Here is a 19866-nt window from a genome sequence, read left to right on the forward strand (position 1 = left end):
AACAATGCCAAAGAAAGTATAGGGGATGTTTTTAGTAATAAATGTAAGGTAATTGTGAAGAAAGAAAGTGGACGAAAAGATAGCTTGCCGCGGGCAGGGACCGAACCTGCGACCTTCGAATAACGCGTCCGATGCTCTACCAACTGAGCTACCGCGGCGGCCATCCCCCCGTCCACTTTATAGGGTATATGTATGCATTTAACGTGGGAGCGTCAGTCAGCGCCACCAGTAGCCATGACGGCGAGTGTGGAACACTCTTTTCTGCCTGTTGGCGTCACGTAGCACGTGAACTTATTACGCGCTGGCAGCTGACCAATAATCCCTCGCATACTACCTGAAAGCATTAAGTCTGCCAGAACGAGACCCTCGCTATGAATGAAGGAAAGAAGTGTTAATTTCAAGGGCTCGTTTTCTTTGTTATACACAATATTAATGAGAACTAACAGACAACAATGCCAAAGAAAGTATAGGGGATGTTTTTAGTAATAAATGTAAGGTAATTGTGAAGAAAGAAAGTGGACGAAAAGATAGCTTGCCGCGGGCAGGGACCGAACCTGCGACCTTCGAATAACGCGTCCGATGCTCTACCAACTGAGCTACCGCGGCGGCCATCCCCCCGTCCACTTTATAGGGTATATGTATGCATTTAAACGTGGGAGCGTCAGTCAGCGCCACCAGTAGCCATGACGGCGAGTGTGGAACACTCTTTTTCTGCCTGTTGGCGTCACGTAGCACGTGAACTTATTACGCGCTGGCAGCTGACCAATAATCCCTCGCATACTACCTGAAAGCATTAAGTCTGCCAGAACGAGACCCTCGCTATGAATGAAGGAAAGAAGTGTTAATTTCAAGGGCTCGTTTTCTTTGTTATACACAATATTAATGAGAACTAACAGACAACAATGCCAAAGAAAGTATAGGGGATGTTTTTAGTAATAAATGTAAGGTAATTGTGAAGAAAGAAAGTGGACGAAAAGATAGCTTGCCGCGGGCAGGGACCGAACCTGCGACCTTCGAATAACGCGTCCGATGCTCTACCAACTGAGCTACCGCGGCGGCCATCCCCCCGTCCACTTTATAGGGTATATGTATGCATTTAAACGTGGGAGCTGCCATTGGTCAGCTGCCAGCGCGTAATAAGTTCACGTGCTACGTGACGCCAACAGGCAGAAAAAGAGTGTTCCACACTCGCCGTCATGGCTACTGGTGGCGCTGACTGACGCTCCCACGTTTAAATGCATACATATACCCTATAAAGTGGACGGGGGGATGGCCGCCGCGGTAGCTCAGTTGGTAGAGCATCGGACGCGTTATTCGAAGGTCGCAGGTTCGGTCCCTGCCCGCGGCAAGCTATCTTTTCGTCCACTTTCTTTCTTCACAATTACCTTACATTTATTACTAAAAACATCCCCTATACTTTCTTTGGCATTGTTGTCTGTTAGTTCTCATTAATATTGTGTATAACAAAGAAAACGAGCCCTTGAAATTAACACTTCTTTCCTATATTCTATGCTATTCTTATCATCCACCACTCGCGGCTTGCTGATCGCGTTGATAACGCGGACGGACCGTCGTTCTCACCAATGGCCAAGCGCGAAAAGCACGAAAAGCATTGGAATAAAAAGTAGAATCGTTCCGCGATAGCACCCCTGGTTACATTATATGCGTTAATACACCGTGTTAAGGACAGCCCAGGCGGCGACGGGAAGGTAAACCGCTCAGCCGCCAGTTGATACACTCATTTTTTTTCGAAGCGCTTATTTGTATATACCGAAACGTCTTTAAAAATATATTTGTCACTTTGTTCTATCGGAAGCCCACTTTCGTCATGACTATTGCTTAAGAAACAGGTTCTCATTTGACGCTTCAAAGGGCCGATTAAACAAGCGCGCGCAGTGATTTTAATGCGGCTGCGGCGAGCCAGTGGAGGGTTCAGCGTGCCGTGCGCAGCGCGCCGGCCAGGGGAGGGGAGAAATCCGAGGAGAATTGAGGAGGAAAACGCGCGCGCGGAGGAGAGTGTCGCTACTTTCTAGATCAAGGGACTTTAATAGGGGCGCCACTGAAAGCCGCGCAGCGGCGGCCGTTGGAACCGCTGGCGGGTCGCGTAGCAGACGCCTCCTTTCACTGCAAGCATGACGGAAGTGCGCGCGTGCGATTTGCCGCTTGTGCGCGTCCCAAATAATTACTTTTGCGGTGATAGTGTGCGCAAAGGAGCCGCACTTTATGATAGTGGACATGTGTCCGATGTCACAGCTGTGTTGGACGACAATGTCACCATACGCGCCAATTGGTGTTTGCCACAGACAAGCGTCAGCAATTTTCCCTACGAAGTGGAGCTCATCGTAAGTACACCGCTTTCTTTATAACATCCCGATCACTAATGCCTGCATGCGTTGACGCATGGACCAACGTTTTTTTCTCGACACAGTAGCTTCGTTTACGTGCCATGTGTTTATATAGTAGATTTTGAGGGAGCGCTGTCGCACCGGCGCATGGATTTCACGGGTACGGCCACGCGAAGGGTCAGCGTTGGTAAAACTTTGAAACCAGCACGATAAACTTGTGAAAAAAATATCTCGGCAGCTTGCGCTAGTGGCGCGGGACTGAGTCACTGCGGAGCTGGTGGTCACCTAGCTTGTCATAGCAGCTTGGCTACGTATTTTCTGGGTGTGTTCAGATAAGAACGTGGTGCATGTCGGTCGACACCCTGTAATTTCGCTGAAAAAAAATATATTTTGTTGTCTGTAAGTGAAAGCAGTCGTTCTCTTATTATTTCGACCTTTCTTATGCGAATTGAGCTGTTTCCTGTTTATGTTCTTTCTTTTTTTCTTTTTTTAGCGGATGGATGGATGGATGTATACGGCTGTGCCCTTTAGATCGGGCGGCGGCTCACGCCACCTAGCCATAAAGTTAAGTACTATCACTATGTATTGAAGGATTGCAATTCACTCGTGCCTTGATTGTAGCCACCAATCGGTTAGCCTCCTCCTGGTTATTTCTACTCGTTTAAAGTCTATTTTGCCTTCACTGTCCCTAAACCCCAATGCTTTGAAATATTCCGCGCCATTATCTTGGACTGTAGGGTGAAGCCCTTTACAGAACATTATCAAATGTTCAGTCGTTTCCTCCTCCTCTCCACACGCACTACATAACGTGTCTGTGCCTTCGTATTTGGCTCGGTACGTCTTGGTCCGCAATACTCCCGTCCTGGCCTCAAACAGCAGAGAACTACCCCGAGAATTATCGTAGATCTTTTCTTTTGCAATTTCCTGCTTGAAAGTTCGGTAGGTCTCCAGTGATGATTTCGTAAGCATCCCCATTTTCCACATGTCCCTCTCTGTTTCCTTCACCTTCTTCTTAACCGATGTTTCCTTTTGGCTTGGTATTCTGCTGTTGTCTAAATACTTGCTTGACAATTTTCGAGTTCGCTTCCTCCATTTAGTATCAACATTCTTCATGTACAAGTAGCTGAAAACTTTCCTAGCCCAACGCTCCTCTCCCATTTTTCTCAATCGCTCCTCAAATTCTATCTTGCTGCTAGCCTCCCTGCCCTCGAACGATGTCCATCCCATGTCACCCTGTACCCCCTGATTTGGGGTATTCCCGTGTGCTCCCAAAGCAAGCCTACCTATGCCACGTTGTTTAATTTCCAATCTTGCTTGAACCTCTGATCTCATGCACAAGACCGCATTGCCGAACGTCAAACCTGGGACCATTACCCCTTTCCAAATCCCTCTCACAACGTCATACCTATTGTAGTTCCACAGTGCCCTATTTTTCATTACCGCTGCATTCCTGTTGCCCTTAGTCATTACGTATCTTTCGTGCTCCCTTAGGTACTCATCCCCGTTGTTTATCCATACGCCCAGATATTTGTATTTATCCACTATCTCCAGCGTGACTTCCTGTATCTTATGCTCACTGCCTTCATTATCATTAAGAATCATGATTGCCGATTTTTCCCTACTGAACTTCAAATTTAACCTATCTCCTTCATTACCGCAGATGTCTATCAATCCCTGCAGATCTTCCTTGTTGTCGGCCATTAATACTATATCATCTGCATACATCAATGCCGGTAATGACTGTTCAACGTGTTAAGCGCCGCTTGTGCCGCCACGCAGCGTCTGCGTTATCACGTTACCGACGTGACATGGGATCCTCTCAGTGGATCCTCTCCAGCCACCTCCTTTGTGAGCCGTACGCAGGCACCGGTGATCGCATTCCAGTGCCATCATTAGGTAGAATCAGGGGCGTAGCCAAGGGGGGGGGGTTCACCCCCCCCCCCCCCCCGAAAAATTTCAGTTTTGCTTCCGTATATATGCACGCACACATACAAACGCACGCACGAACATACATAAAGTATGTTCGTGCGTGCCCCCCCCCCCACCCCGAAAAAAATTTATGGCTACGCCCCTGGGTAGAATGCAGCCGATTTCGTGCAGCACACGTGTGATTCCACGGCGCTTTTGTGAAGGAGCCGTCACGTGCCCCACATTCTCTGGCATAGCGCTTCGCGCCATTCGTTTTTCAAGAGAGCCTAGGCATCGCGTCTTATCAGTAATAACAACCTCATGTGCATTGTAGCGTCTACAATGCAGGCGAGGCGACCAAGTGTAAATGTAGTAGCGTTCGCTGAAGACGTAGCGACAAATGGAGAAATAAAAACACGGTAATCGTTCTAACACTGCCGTAAACAAAGCGCGATTGCTTACTTTCTATACGTCGTACAGCCGCAATCCACCGCCGCCGTCGCTCTCGCTCATGAAATAGCACCGGAAACCTGTAGAAGTGCATTCCTGGCGATATTTTCTGTGTGTTTGAGCAGCCGACAACGCAGCAGTTATTTTTCGACCCGTTGAGGCCCGAAAGAGTCGTTAAATCACGATGAAAACACATCCATCCGTGCACTCGCGTAGACGCTCGCGGGAACACTGCTAGCCGGTACCCGTCAGCGCTTCTGAGCCGTGGCGGCAGATGGCGAGCAGCACGCACCGTTTTAAGCGAATTTGCTCAAGAGACGCTGATTTTGACACGAGCTCACAGAGGCTAAAACTTGTGCTGGATAAACAGAAATACCCTCCACATGTAATCGACGACGCTGTTCAAAAAGCTAGAAAACTGAAGCGCGATGACCTTCTTATGAAGCGGCCACCACAACACAACCTGCAAGAGACAAGCCTGTGTTTAACTTACAGCACGAACTTCCCCAACGTAAACATAATCCTTAAATGACATTACAACATACTGGAACAAAGTGTACGTCTGAAACGCGCATTTCCATCCGCCCCTGGCGTCGTTTACCGACGATCGCGCAACCTCAAAGACACACACACTCTAATGTGGTATATCTACTCGAATGCAACATGTGCAGCATGCAATACATCGGACAAACAGAAACACCACTTAGGATTCGCTTTAATAATCACAGAGCCCACGAAAAATCAGCCCCAAATCTACCTCTATCGAAACATCTTAACCTTCCCGGCCATTCATGCTGCACTCTTATAAACAGGATTTAAATCAAACCGGGAACGTGAACATCGCGAGTCATACCTCATACACCGGTTTAACACCCTCGAAAAAGGCATAAATGAGAAACCGGGTACACTTGCAGCAATTAAAGCACTGTAAAGCAATAATAAACATAACAATTAAAGATTTCGCGGCACTGTAACTGTGACGGTAACTGGACAGTTGGAAATATCTTTTAATACCTTTTATTGTCACTACTCTCTCTGAGGTACTACTGTCGTCTATTTCCATCTCTATCTGAATAACCGACCAAGGGTTTTAAATTTGACATATCTAACAACCACCGCGTACAGATTTGAGGTAATTTTCTATATTCATAGAGCAGATCAGATGACTTGCTTTTCAAAACATTTAAATCAAGGAAGAATCTGCATAAACAGATTGTGCAGGCTGGGCCGCCCTATACCGCGACAACACAGCAGTGTTTAATAACATTTTGGAAATATTACCGTGAAGTTTAAAAAGTACACCCAAGTTCAACCTGATCACCTCAGCATTGCATCAGCAAACTTCCCAGTCTGAGTTTGACGTTGTAGATACGATGTATAAAGAACCTGCTATGGACTCTAGTGCCTTAAATTCTCACTTATTAAACAACAAAGCAGGGTACTTCGCAGAAGTCTGTGTAGTTATAGGGTTATAAGTGACTACGAATTTATATACTAGGTGTCGTTCCTTGCCCTCCTACTTTTCCCAGCTTTGGTGGGGGGGTATAAACGGAAAAGCGGTGAAGTGGCCCTTTACTCCTCCCCTCCGGTTTCTCCAAGTAATTAGTCTACGTAAACTGTGTAAGCTCAAATTTTCCTTGAAAAAATGTGGGCCATTACAACGTTAAGCTACCCCGCATTGTTTCCTTCCGTATAGGTCGTTAGCTGCTAATGATTAGTCGAAATTTTCCGGGTCATGCTCACAGTACCTGCTCGTAAAACGACGCAACAAATGACTCCTAAGTGATCCACCACGTGATTACCACATACGCATGACTGCGTAAAAAAATAATAGTGAACTATTTTCAATACGCCGTATTGTTTGTCATTGGTTCTTCGCTATTCGTCAAAAATTTTCAATGTGCCATAAAATCGCCTCCTTGTTACGCGACGTCACAAGTCTGCGAAATCTCGCGGCGTTAAAATGAAGTGTGCACAATAAGCAGCACATTACTGTGCTGAACAATAACTCTTTTTATTTTTTCGGAAGAGCCAGACAGTGTCTCTTTCTGAACGTAATTTAAGAAGGCTGCCCGCCAATCACATTAGCAGCGGCTGCTTATAGCAGCGGGCGAGATGGATTCATATGCATATAATAGATACTTTCAGTATAGTATAACGATGCTGAGCTGTTTTTGCGCGTGTACAACTCCCTGTGAACTCATCGTTGCTGACACAGAGGTAGAGAGAGAAAAAAATTGGACCATCTCCCCGAAGGAAACGCTGGTGGGATGCGAAGCAGCAGCGTTGCGCACGGGTGGCGTCACGGGTTGAACGGCGCTAACGCGGGTGCTGCGGTGAGCGCTGGAAGATTCGTTTGAAGCGAAACTCGGTGTAGCGTTTACTGGTGTAAGCGTTTGTTTGAAACGCAGACACGGGAGGCGAGCGGGCGTTGGAGCCGGCAGCTGCGGCGCTCCGGCGGGTGAGGGAGAGAGTGACGTACGCGCGCACCTGCGAGGGAAGCGTGCGAATGGTGCGTGACGTCAACGCCCAGCTGCGGCGTGACCTACCTGGCACCGCTCCAACACCTGCGCCGAGGGAAGCGCGATTGCCTCGCGTTTGTGCGGACGGACGGACAGCGTTACACATGCCAGTCAAAGAGCTGCTACGCATCTAATAAACATTATTAGGAACAGACACAATCCTTTGCAAGCGGGCAGCCTTCTTAGTCCAGAAAACCGTGGACGCTGATCATCTCCCTGGTAAGGTAGATCAAGTAACGGCGTAAACTTGATAGCTGGGCTTCTCAACGTGCTCGAGTCCACTGCCTTGTAACAAGCCGCCGCGATCGCTGCAGGCTATAACATATGATAAGCAAAGTGAAGCCTAAAGTGGGAATGTTTATTAGCTCTCCTAGCAAGGCACCACTAAAATACTGGACACTTCTACATACTCATCAACTCACAGCAGTTTGGATATGGAGCAGTGGCGATGCTATTCGTTTTCAAAGAAAGAAACTGAATTTCCTGAAAAAGGAGAGCGTTTGATCGAGCAATAAAACGTTTCCTGGTTCCCGCCCATATTTGCATCGCCGATTACTTAAATTTGAGTCCAGGCAGAACAAAATAAAATCATGGCAGATTGCCGTAATGTTATAGGGTCCCTGCTGAGCGATAGCCTCCTCTGCAATGCTCGAGCGCAAGACGAACAAGCGTGGCATGGGCAGCCCGCACCGCAGGTAGCCTACACTGCGTGTTCATGATACACGGAGGACAGTCGTCACAGCAGAATCGTAGGACAAATTTTATTACAAAATTACGTTATTGCTGCGTTCAAGTAAAACTTTGCCTGACTTGTTAGTTTCCCAGTCTGCAGCCGACAATAATCACTGTCGAAAGTAGGGGGCCCCGCCCCCCCCCCGCCCCCCCCAACGTTCTCAGTGGGGGGGCTAGCGCCCCCCCCCCCCCCCCGGTATATACGCCTATGGTAGCCAATCAGTTCTCAACGTCTTGGTCGTCAGTGCCGCTGAAGATCGGCGGACGCAGTGGCAACACGCCGGGACATGCAGTGGCTGGAATCTGGGAAGTACCTTGGCTGGTGGATTATTCCGGCATTGCTGACACTGGAGGTAACGTGCGGCTTCGTAGATCCAGCTTCGAAGACTACCCAACACCTCCACCAAATTATAAGGGGGTTCATTCACAAAACCAAAGGCCTAGGTTCAGCGGTGTCAAATACTGTCACGCGCGCTCTCGGCTCTCCGTCTTGGTCTTCTTCCGCTCTTACTCCTCATCCTCCCTCCCTTCCTCATCCCATGAGGAAGAGAGGTCCCTTCCCGAAGCTATTGGGAAATAAATATTTATATCACTGTTGACAACGCCTCCGTTGTGGTATACCCATTACTCGAAAAGAACTGGCCCATTGAACCGTTAATCTACCTACACTTAAACACACACACACACACACACACACACACACACACACACACACACACACACACACACACACACACACACACACACACACACACACACACACACATTGGCCACATTCGGTCAACGAAATTTCCTGAAAGTTGATACGCCATGTTTCTGGTCCCCTCAGAAGACAATTTAGATCATTTTTTACCGATTAAGAATTATGTAGGCTCTAGTAGACGCCGTCAAAATCTCTGACGTCAGGTGGCGTGGACCTGTTTTTTCCTTTTTTCGCGATTTCTCGCTTTAGCAAGCGCATGTCCAGGAATTCGGGACATCGACAACTAGCGCCATCTCTTGCGTTGGCTGCTGAGTGGCATCGTCACTGAATGGGAAACGACCTTTAAACATTTATTGTAGTGCAACGCCTCAATATAAGCTTAAATCACTTCGTTCGTATAATCTGGGAGTCATCACCTCACATTGCGAGAAGTTTTGTTTTATTCCCATAAACTTCCTGGGTTCGAGAATCACTTTTATGTGCTATGTGAAACTCCATAGGAGAGAATTTAAAAAATTATATAAAAACAATGCGCTCTCACCTGCCAAAATCACTAAAGTGATCCAATCTAGATGATTCAGTCTTCGTACCTGTGAAGTTTGGCTGATGTTGGCGAAGTTTCCGAGGTTCGACGGTAACTTTTGTAAAAAGGTGCATTGCAGTGAAACCACCTTATAGGAGTGCATGCGCTTCATAGTGTTTTCGGTGGCCCGAAAACACGGGAAAATGTCAGTGTTTTTATACAAGTTTGTAATTCTTGAAGCTGCTCAAGATATGGAGGGTATGAATACTGTTGAGTTCATTCGTTGATAATTAGCAATGAGAAATCGTGGGTTAATTAGAACAGATGATCAAAAACGAGAATAGCTCCTCGTAATTCAAAGCAAGTAATAATTAACAAGAGACATTGATACGCATGCGAATCTTCCTCTATTGAGTGTATGTAATCAAAGGTACTAATGAATTTAACAATTTATATAAAGCTTATTGTTGAAAGCGGTGAGTACAGAAGGACATGTATCATATATATATATTTATAGGTAGTATTGCAACGTACACCATTAATACTAGATGGCTATCGCATGTAACTAGGAGTAGCTACTGTTATAGCTAATTTAGAATCAAAGGTATAAAAGAGATGGTAATCGTACTCTGGAATTAATACTTACACTTAGTGTTAAATTGGAAAGGGGTAAATAAAAATCAACTAATCGGAGGATCACGTTGTGATGTATCACATGGAGTGGAGACGAAGAGGATGAAAGATATAAGAATCTTAAGTTGCTAGTTAGGGATTAGGGGTATTTTAGCTTAATTATTATGGATAATTAACACAATTGACAATGACGTACCCGCAAGTATTCACACTGACTGAGGTTTACTCAGCAACATTATGCACATTTGCACCCTGACCATATAAGTCATCACTTGTAACGATGATTAATCACCAATTTTAAGCTCATAATAGAAGGATTTCAGTATAGAAGCATACGTACATGAAATCTATACGGTATTCAATGTATGAATTTACGATAAGGGATACATAACAACACGCAATCATCTTTAGTGGTAGCGATCGATGGTTAGTAGTGAGGGATGATTTTGGGGGAAATCTATGCAACCGAGTGATTAAAGGTGGCAAATCAAATTTTGTGCAAGAGAAAAGTATTTTATCGTTTATTAGTCATCGTTGTAGGCAATTATCAGGTGTGAGTAGATGGTCAATAAATTAATAGGACGATATCATTGTAATGCATCAAATGAAATCATAGAGGGAGAGGCTGAATACATTTAGAATGTTTTGCTAATTGACAATTAAGGACACTGCAGCACAATTAAAATATTTATTTTTACAGCAGAGCTGTTATCCCATCCTTTGTCTGACTCGCGATGTAGACAAGCAATCATCATCATGCCGGCGTGTTCAGCATAACTGTGCCTAGTTAAGCCAAGTGAATCATAGCCAATCCTATTTAAGCCTAGTTGAGCAGGGCAAAACCTAATTAGCCATGCATATATACTCAAAGGCTAATTAGCCATAATTAGGCCGAGTTGAGATTCTTGTTGCATAGTCATGCCGCGCTCGGCAAATGCTAATTAAGACTTAATGGCGCTGATTAAGACTAAATTAGCATTAATTATGCTAATTAGTTCATTAGCCTTATATTGACTTCGAATGCAAGCTAGTCGAGGCTGAACCTCGAATGTGCGAGTTTGGGTAATTAAACTAATTAAGTTATAATTAAGGCTAGTCTGACTTGGGATGCAAGCTAATCGAGACCAAGTCTCCAATGTGCCACTAAGACCTATTAAGCTATTGCAGTTCGGCGGGCTCGTTCGTTTGTTAGCATTGTAACGAAAAAACAGCGCGTGAATACAGGGACGGAAGGGGCACACACACGAGCGTTGTGTGTGTGCCCCTTTCGTCCCTGTGTTCTCACGCTGTTTTTCCGTTACAATGCTATTAAGCTAATTATTATAATTAATCTGCTTGAGCAGATTCATTTGGTGTTGTGATTTACTGGTGTTGTGACCTACTTGGTGTTGCAATTGCCAAGCGATACCCAATCGAACCCTATCAACACCTAGTCTAGACTCGTGATTTACAGCGTGATCCTGTGAACACTTCGTGCATCGGCGTGTGAATGCACGTGTCGACACTTGGCTGGTCAAGCCATGACCAGCCAAGTGTCGGCCAGCTCCCCTCTTGCACAGCCTTGCGCGACTCAGTGCAAGCTGCTGCGAATTTTTAAAATTACGTTAGCCCAGAATGCACATTAGGAATGACTTACTATAATGTTGATCTATAATCGCACCTTGGCATGAAGTGCATGACTAATGAATGGCGACGATGAATTCAACATATTTTAAATGTAGGGGTGAAAGCTGTCAGTGTAGGACATAATCAAGATAGATAGTATAAGCTGCACTAGAAGAGAAACTTGGGCTAGTTGGGGATTCATCATTGTGAAGGAAAAAACAGCGCTACAAAAGCGCTTCAAGATTGCGAGTTCAGCGCCTGTGTCATGTTTTCTTCCTTAGTCCTCGTCCATTTGTAGCGCTGTTTTTTCCTTCACAATAGATAGTATAATGTCACGTAGTCGTGACGTCGACGACGACCGCAGGCGACGTATCCAAGATGAAACTCTTTATTTGCCCGTACTTGTGGCCGAGAAAGGGAAAGTTAATTTACAGCAATACACACGGTATGCACTGATTGCGGCGAACAGAGCGTCGACCGTCGTTCAGCTGACAAGCGGTGAAGCGCGTCGGCATTTATACATGTGCCGTCGAATATTCCAGCGTTATCGCTGGTTATCGCGCAAGTTCTAGAATAAGCTCGAGTGTTCGCGACTTGCGCGCAATCTTAACAAAACAATCTATAATAATCGCGAAGGGTACCCGAATCTTGGAAGAATACTAAGATCATCTTAATCCATAAAAAAGGGGACGTCAAGGACTTGAAAAATTGCAGACCGATCAGCTTACTGTCCGTTGTCTACAAGCTGCTTACAAAGATAGTAGCTAATGCAATTAGGAGAACGTTAGAATTCAGTCAACCAAAGGACCAAGCAGGATTCCGTACAGGCTACTCGACAATAGACCACATTGACACTGTCAATCAGGCGGTAGAGAAATGCGCTGAATATAACTAACCCCTATATATAGCCTTCATAGATTACGAGAAGGCATTTCATTCGGTCGAGTATCAGCAGTTACGCAGGTGCTACGGAATCAGGGCGTCGACGAACCATATTTAAAAATACTGAAATAAATCTTAGGTTTAGGCGCACGTTAAAGAGCCTCAGGTGGTCAATAATTCCGGAGCCCTCCACGACGGCGTCCCTCATAATCATATCGTGGTTTCGGGACGTTAAAGCTCAACAGTTATTATTATTGTTATTATTATTATTATTATTATTATTATTATTATTATTATTATTATTATTATTATTATTATTATTATTATTATTAACAACACTTGATACTGGTAGAGTGTTGGTTTATGTAAATTGAATTACCAAAAATGAAAGCTCGAAGCGTTTATATTCAATCTGGTTGAATGTTTTCTCCGCATTCCATTGTGGTTTAAACCGCACTCGTTTTAAGCGTCTAGTCGTGTTTTGGATTTGTCATCTTGCAATATGACTGAAAAAAAAAATACAAGGACCAGGAGAAGCCATTTCTTGACTTGCACCCCGCGAAAATACACACTGCGGTGTAGCTTTTCGCATGCGACAGCAGCGCCAGATGATGGCCTAGCGAGCAAAGCAAGCAAAACTAGAGGAATATCATAATCTTCTGCCTTTATATATGGTTTTTTTTTATCCTGCGACAAGAGCATCTGTAATTACGAATTGTCCACGTGCGCATTCACGTGGCTACTTGAGAATTATTAAAATAAGCAGATGATAGGACATGCAGAACATTAATTTAGGCAAAACTCGGTATGTGACACTATCGCGTTAATGACGAAGCGTGTGTACGGGGTTGTTTTTGACGTATTATTTCTGTTGTCGCCGAGCGGCCTATGTAGTAATAATAATTTAAGGGTTTTTACGTTCCATAACCACATTGTCATTATGAGGCAAGCCGCAGTGGGGAATTCTGTAATAGGTTTAAACACCTGGGGTTCTTGAACGTGCACCTACATCAAAGTAACCTGGTGTTCTTGCATTTCGTCCCCACTGGAATACGGCCGCCATGGCAGGCAATCGAACCCGCGACCTCGCGCTTAGCAGCGCCCACTTTATCTGCCAATCGCTCCCACGGCGGACACATATTATGTAGGTGGCGCTGTAATAAAATTTAACCCCTATAGCCGACGCTTACAAGACCACAGTAGGCTATGCTCTGGAGAGACATTCATAAATTAAACTACTTTAACATTATTAGTCAATTGCATTGGTCGTCCCACCCTCACCCTTAAGCATATTCCACCTCACCCGTTGTAGCACAGCCTCCATCGGCCTACTCGAGTTTTGGTACCAATGGTGGTCGCGCTGCCCAAAACTGGATTTTAAAATCACGAGCCATGCAAATAATAATAATATTGGGGTTTAACGTCCCAAAAACCATCATATGATTATGAGAGACGCCGTAGTGGAGGGCTCCGGAAATTTTGACCACCTGGGGTTCTTTAACGTGCACCTAAATCTAAGTACACGGGCCTCAGACATTTTCGCCTCCATCGAAAATGCAGCCGCCGCGGCCGGGATTCGATCCCGCGACCTTCGGATCAGCAGTCGAGCGCCATAACCACCAGACCACCGTGGCGGGGCACGAGCCATACAACGCTCTCGCCTTAATGAATGATGGTTACTTAGCGCTCTCTGACGGTACGAAGTGTTTATTGACATTACTGTATGACTGAGACGATGGTAATGAGGAATGCGAGGAAACCGAAGAATTTGATCATCTAAGATTCCTGACCAATTAGGTCAGTAGATTAGTAGGTGAACATCGTGTCTACCAAGTATGAAAATAATAAAAGGTAGTCCGTGCATCTCAGAGGGGGCCACACTTCCTGCGAGATGCGAGTCGCGCACTGCAGCACACTGCTTTCAGCGTCATTTGTTACAGCACGTGACTTCAGTTAGCCTCCCACTGCGAAACTCTCAGTGCGGTCACTCTAAAGTCGCCGCGAAGAAAAACAGACAGAAGGTGGGGCTCGTCATGTAAGCAAAACAGGGCACATTGCCTACAATACGTAAGGGAAGGCAGGGGAAAAAACTCCGCTTGCAGAGTTCTTTCCCTGCATGGCCTTGGCAAACGTAAGGCCAGCGTTAATAACAATATCTGGGGTTTTATGTCCCAAAACCCCGATATGATTATAAGCGACGCCGTAGTGGAGGGCTCCGGAAATTTCGACCATCTGGTGTTCTTTAACATGCACTGATATCGCACAGTACACGGGTCTCTAGCATTTCGCCTCCATCGAAATGCGACGTCCGCAGCCGGGATCGAATCCGCGACCTTCGGGTCAGCAGTAGTGATGCAGAACTATCGATGGTACTATCGATACTATCGATAGCTGAGTCACTATCGAACTATCGATGGTAAAAAATACTATCGATAGCGCTATCAATAGTAAAAAATTCGATGGTACTATTGGTCCCTAGCAAAAATTCTAATAGAAGCTTGTATTAGTCTAATAAGTTTTTCTATTAGATGTATTGGTCTTATAAAAATTTTTATTAGCCTAATAGATGGATGTATTAGTCTAATACATTCTCCTATTAGCCCTATTAGTTTGTATTAGTGAGCTGTATAAGACTTGTATTAGTCTAATAGGTCTCGTATAAGTTTTGGTCTGGCACCTATTCGGCTAATAGAAATATGGGTATTTGGTTTAACAAGCTGGATATTTGTATGTAAGTGTTCAACTGCAAAATTGATGACTCAATTGGTTCATCTATTAGCCTTATTAGTTTGTATTGGTATGTTATATATGACTTGTTGAAATTGATATTAGCCTAATAGGTAGATCGTACGGGCTTTTGTCCTGCACCTATATTAGGCTAATAGAAATATGGTTATTCTCTTAAACAAGCTAGGGCATCAAGTAAATGTTAAACCACAAAATTTGTGACATAAGGATGACCTCTGGGTTACTAGCATGTTATGGTGGCGCATGTCAGGCATGCATCATTCTGATTCTGAAGAAGATTTTCTCGCGCTGTGCATAAAGTATATGTTTCACAAAAGAAAAGAGTACGGCATCTATTAATATGTGCCTCACATTTTGGAATTAACATCACAGAGCTATTGTGATCTGCACAATTTTCATAATAGCCTTGTTGCCCATATTGGCCAGACTTAAGGTTTTGATCCTTGTTCCTTGTAAATGCGACCATCACTGATTCCTTTCACAATGCCATCATGAGTTTCAGGTTGCCTTCTCTTCAACGTGTCCATTAAGCCCTATGACACTGCTTTGTCAAAAAGCATGACTTCAATTTGTTTCTTGAGGTCCAATGTAACAACAAATTTTGACCAGAGATTTTGGTGGTACAATGTGGGCATGAAAAACCTTCTGACGAGGATTCGATATCACAGCTTCGCATGCTTGACAAAAATAGTGACGCTTGACAAGGTCAATCCATCCACTGCCTGCACGCTTTCCTTAGCATCCAACTCGAAGTAGGAAGGACGGGCTTGCCCAGGAAAAGGTTAATTATTCCCACAAGCTTCTCCATTCCTGTCCAGTTCAGTGCTACTGACACAGTGTACGCCATCAGCGTAAGCATGGCATCTCTAACAGTCATGTCCGAGTTGGGAAGGCGTTCGCCAGAGAAGATGAGACAAAATTCACCAGCATCACCTTCGCACCTATATGTATCGCTGCAATCTTCAGCGGAACCACTAGATTCACTGTCAGACAGATTGCTAGCGACGCCGCAGCTTTCTGCACGATCACTTGCACTTCCACTTTGGTCGCTTGCATCGTTTGTCAGAAGCTTCACGGGGCGAGTCACTCACGCCGGTATTTGCACTTGCGGCAGCACAGTTGACAAGAGGCGACTACCTGTGCGGGCAGGGTTCTGTTGGTGTCGCAGAAGTTTGTTGCCAGACTGAGACGCGCGAAGCGGCTCGTGGGTCGCGCCCCAGAGACACAGGCACACCACGGACGCTGGCAAAATACAGAGAAGGGCGAAGCGGCTCGTGGGTTACGTGCGCCCCAATGACACGGGCATACCACGGATGCTGGCAAATACTGAGAAGGGCGAAGCGGCTCGTGGGTTACGTGCACCCCAGTGACACGGGCATACCACGGACTTCTGCGACACCAAACAGAACCCTGCCCCTGTGCGAAGGTGGCTTGGTGCACTGGCGGTATCCTGGTACCTCGAAGATGTAGTACGTGATAATAAATAAGCCGCCTCCGGCTCCAAATAACGTTTCCTCCGCTCTGCAGTTTCAGACGTGCCGCCATCATGACGGATAGCGCCTAAGTGCCTGTTATCACTGCACCGTATCCGAAAAATGAAAAACCAAGTCAGGACTCGACTGATTCAATTTGACTGAGACCGCGACTAAAAGTACAACAATGTTTGCTTGTTTGTTTTCTTGCTTTTTCCCTCTATGGCGATGGCGATCCTACTGTCCCATATAGGCGGTGTATTTTATAACTAGTAACTACTCATACAGTATAAGAAAGCAAAAAAAAAAGCGAGAAAAAAATTTTAACATCGGAAAAATTGAACAACAAATTACACAGGCACGCAAACGCGTATTTGGTTTGGAGTGTGAATGAAACGTACTTACCGCTGGTGTCATGCCAAAAGCATAAACTTGCGCAAAGAGCTCATACTTTTGTGATTACTTTTATTCCCGCGCAGATTCAGTGAATTTTTCCTCCGTAATGGGATTTGTGAGGATTTTAGAAATGTCCAAATGGTGCAAACTAAATTAGGATTTCTAGGCGCAAACTCACTTCCCACCCCATCAGCATCGTCACCGCCATCAGCTTTAACACGTGTGTGCGTGTGTTGCGTGTGTTTCGCCGCTGGGCCTTCCGCCGCTGGGCCCAACGTTTCTTTCTCTGCGGTCTACGGCAAGCGAAGTTTGACAGCGCAGTTATATCACCACGTGTAAAACCTGCACAATGTACGCTTATGTGCGCTTCAAGGACGACGGCGTGAAGGTGTCTGCACGAAGAAAGAATTAAGAGATTTTCTCCGTATAGTATCAAAGACTTCGACAACAAACAATGGTACAGTGTACGCTGGGATGACGAAAACAGCGGATATTTCAGAGCCCAGATTATGAAGTTGTTTGGTGAGTATGCTTTTGTTGTTCATTGTTTGATGGTGCAATTTCAGGGACAATCGATATATGCACATCGCGTGTACCTGTTTTCAGTAACCAAAGAGGAGGGCTGATGCTTCCGCGGAAAGCTCGAGCAAGAGATTTTCCTGCCCCCAAATGCCTATGGACAGCAGTTTAGAAGGCGACACCGAAGCGAGCGGAGAATCCTACAGAAAGGTAAATCTTGCAAATGTTTGTTTAGCACTACTCAATTACTTAAGGCTGGACAGCGCTTTTTGGCGACGCCGATTTGCTGATGGCCTGCATGGTCGGATGACTTGTGCCTCACGTGTACCGATCTATGGGCCGCCGAACAGTGTTCTCAGTGTCCTCGTTCCCGTGAAATGAGTGAAGGCTTACAGCAAAGCTGCTGCATAGCCCCAAGCAACTGTACTGTGTAGTCCTAAGTCCGCTGAGTAGAAAATCGGGAGGAGCTCGCATATCATTACAGGATCATCAAAAATTAAATCCTGTTTTTTGTCATTCCTTTGTTTGTTTATTTTGCCTACTTGAAAGCATGAATGGTTTCCCTACTTTAGCTATTTCATGACCATCTGCAAGTAAGTCTGTTTACTGACGCACATGCACCAGTTTGCATGCAGGTACAGTCAGTGTAGAGACAAGTAGCCAGCCAGACCGAAGGTATCTACTGCATTTCAGATAATCAATAACTACACATGCAACATCTCTATATGCGGCCAAATTTGTTGGCGCTGCATACGTAGCCAACAGAAGAATTGCACTGAGTTGGCACCGTAGTTCTTGCAAAGTTTAAGGCTGTAGCCGAGGCCAGCTTGAGTTGCTGTCAGCTGTTCAACCAGTAGAGAAGTGCAACGTACCATATCTGTGCATGCATGCATACATTTCTGTGGTTTCTAGTTTTCACCAAATTATTATTTTTTTTGCTTCTGCCTGTACCAGCACAAAAGTGAAAAACAAGTGCCAAAATCTCGTGTGAAGGATACCGAGGCACAGTTTAGGAAAAAACAGCTGGACCTTTTGTTTCCTCCTGAAGCATGAAAGGGAGGAGATTGTCTTCGGCAAGAAGTTGTGAGGCTGCGCAAGATCTTCAAAGCAGGTTTGTGATACAATTATCATGTTGGGCACTTCATTGAGATCATCCACTTTGCATGCACTTTCGATTTCTCTTTTGATAATTACTCTGTTGCCTTTTACCGTGCCCAGTAATGTAAGTTGTGTTATCTGTTCTTCTGTTATGTGACCTGCACAGCATGCAGTAGCATGTCACATTTTGTTAGAAATGATGAAAACACTCATAGTTATTTGTTAGTGCATTTTCAAATATCTGCTGCTTTATTTCGTTTACCTTTAATCTAATTTTTTTTCTCCATATTTTACTATGCATGATCCTCGGCATCCTCAATTATATGTCAAGTTCCCAAACCTGAAAGCTGACATAGCACGCCCTCTGAAACCTGAAGCTGAGCAGCAACAGTGCCCTTTATAGGGCACTGTTGCTGCTGCTAAAATTAAACATTGACAGCTGCGCAGTCTCATCTTATTTAATTTAAGCTGGGGGAAAGAAGCAGAATAAAATTCCACTGGTGTTAAATTTTTTGCTGTTGTCTGATCTGATGTCAGCAAATGAGAAATTGTAGCATGTGTTAGCCATGTTGTTAATGGATGAAGCTCTGCCTCTGTAGTTTTTATTGCGACAGATGGTTGCCTGTTACTGCAGCTATTTGAATATTAGTTTCCGATTTAGTGTCGTATTTGTTTCATGTTTTCTGGAATAACGCATCTCGAGCTAGTTCGTTGAACATAACAAGGCAAAAACAGCGCGCACTTGACGTGGACGGACAGAAGGAACACAGTGCCTGTGTCTGTGTTTGTGAGCTTAAAAAAGTGATTTACTTATGTGTTTGGTTCTAGATTTCTTCAGCCACTCCTCGTCCAGAAGTATCCATTTAAGGAGGTTGACCTCGCGGTAAAAATTGCGGACATCATGAAGGTACCGACGCCACCAACTCAGCAGCTAACACCACCACCTCAGCAGCCAAATGAGGAAGGTTAACTGTAGAGGGCTCACCTCACTTGACGATTTAAATAAAGTGTGTTTGCGTTTGACAACTGCCTTTGTGTCATATGCAGTGACATGCATGCCGCTGCCGCATGCTACGAGCAAAGCTTGCTCGCTGCCTGTGCAGGCACCTATTGATCTAATAGAGGCTATTAGTTTATGCGTATTAGCCTAATACAGGCTATTAGCTTATGCCTATAAGCCTAATACAGGCTATTAGTATATGCCTATGAGCCTAATACAGGCTATTAGTTTATGCCTATGAGCCTAATACTGGCTATTAGTTCATGCCTATGAGCCTAATACAGGCTATTAGTTTATGCCTATGAGCCTAATACAGGCTATTAGTTTATG

General features: G+C 45.0%; 1 long non-coding RNA gene across 1 annotated transcript; it reads left to right on the forward strand.

The window, feature by feature from the left end:
- The first annotated feature begins 17545 nt into the window (after positions 1-17545).
- On the forward strand, positions 17546-19548 carry LOC119377671 (uncharacterized). Its single transcript, XR_005180849.2, has 3 exons — positions 17546-17648; positions 18393-18549; positions 19365-19548. It is a non-coding gene; the product is annotated as an uncharacterized LOC119377671 (long non-coding RNA).
- Positions 19549-19866: the final 318 nt, after the last annotated feature.

This window comes from Rhipicephalus sanguineus, unplaced genomic scaffold, assembly GCF_013339695.2.
Source record: "Rhipicephalus sanguineus isolate Rsan-2018 unplaced genomic scaffold, BIME_Rsan_1.4 Seq5365, whole genome shotgun sequence".
Classification (NCBI taxonomy): domain Eukaryota; kingdom Metazoa; phylum Arthropoda; class Arachnida; order Ixodida; family Ixodidae; genus Rhipicephalus; species Rhipicephalus sanguineus.